The sequence below is a fragment of the Triticum urartu genome, chromosome 7 (assembly GCF_003073215.2).
Source record: "Triticum urartu cultivar G1812 chromosome 7, Tu2.1, whole genome shotgun sequence".
NCBI classification, from domain to species: domain Eukaryota; kingdom Viridiplantae; phylum Streptophyta; class Magnoliopsida; order Poales; family Poaceae; genus Triticum; species Triticum urartu.
In genome coordinates this window covers 450,167,927-450,169,317 of record NC_053028.1, presented here as the reverse complement: position 1 = coordinate 450,169,317, position 1,391 = coordinate 450,167,927, and the positions used below count along the sequence as shown (strand labels likewise).

Genomic DNA, 1,391 nt, shown 5'->3' with positions numbered 1-1,391 from the left:
TGAGATGGCGATTCAGGTGGCCACGTGCCACACCGCAGCAGAGTTGTGTAACACGGTGCAAGCCATGCTCGCCTCACACACGCGTGCAAGAACGGTCAATGTCTGGATCGCGCTGGCGAACCTTCAGAAGGGCAACAATGGCATCGCTGATTACGTTGGTAAGATTAGAGCTTTGTGTGATGAACTAATGGCTTCTGGGAAGAAGGTTGATGAAGAAGATGTTGTTTCTCACATCCTTGCTGGACTCGATGAGGAGTTCGACCCGGTGGTCTCGGCCATGTGCTCCAGGGTCGAACGAGTCGCAGTCCCGGAGCTGTATTCATAGCTGCTGAGCTTCAACACACACATGAGTCCGTGCGGCGGATCCTCCTAGTCATCTGCAAATGCCGCGACTCGCGGCCGCTTCAACAAGAACAACGGCGGTGGTGGTGACCTCGGCCGTAACTTCCCCAACAAACAGACTGGAGGTGGTGGTGATCGCGCCCGCGGAAACTTCCCCAAGTCACCCAACCCACCAAACCGTGGGAATGGGGGCAACGGCGGGGGTGGTGGGGACTACTCCAACAATCCCTCTGCCAAGCCGACCTGTCAGATCTGCGGCAAGATAGGGCACCCGGCATGGAAATGCTGGAAGCGCTATGACTCCTCATTCCAAGGGGGAGAGGAGCTCTCGGCAAACATGGCGGCTCCCCGGTATGGAGTCGACACCAACTGGTACCTGGGTAGTGGTGCTACAAACCACATCACATGTGATCTAGAGAAGCTCATGGTTCGTGACCGGTACATTGAAGATGATCAGATACACACGGCGAGTGGATCAGGTATGACTATAGCCCATTGATAACCCACAAGTATAGGGGATCGCAACAGTTTTTGAGGGTAGAGTATTCAACCCAAATTTATTGATTTGACACAAGGGGAGCCAAAGAATATTCTCAAGTATTAGCAGCTGAGTTGTCAATTCAACCACACCTGGAAACTTAATATCTGCAGCAAAGTGTTTAGTAGCAAAGTAATATGATAGTAGTGGTAGCGGTAGCAAAAGTAATATTTTTGGTATTTTTTAGTGATGATAGCAATAGCAATGGAAAAGTAAATAAGCGAAGAACAGTATATGGAAAGCTCGTAGGCAATGGATCAGTGACGGAGAATTATGCCGGATGCGGTTCATCATGTAACAGTCATAACCTAGGGTGACACAGAACTAGCTCCAATTCATCAATGTAATGTAGGCATGTATTCCGAATATAGTCATACGTCCTTATGGAAAAAAACTTGCATGCCATCTTTTGTCCTACCCTCCCGTGGCAGCGGGGTCCTAATGGAAACTAAGGGATATTAAGGCCTCCTTTTAATAGAGTACCGGAACAAAGCATTAGCACATAGTGAAT

General features: G+C 49.3%; 1 pseudogene; it reads left to right on the top strand.

The window, feature by feature from the left end:
• The first annotated feature begins 202 nt into the window (after positions 1-202).
• LOC125526117 lies at positions 203-341 on the top strand (annotated as a pseudogene).
• Positions 342-1,391: the final 1,050 nt, after the last annotated feature.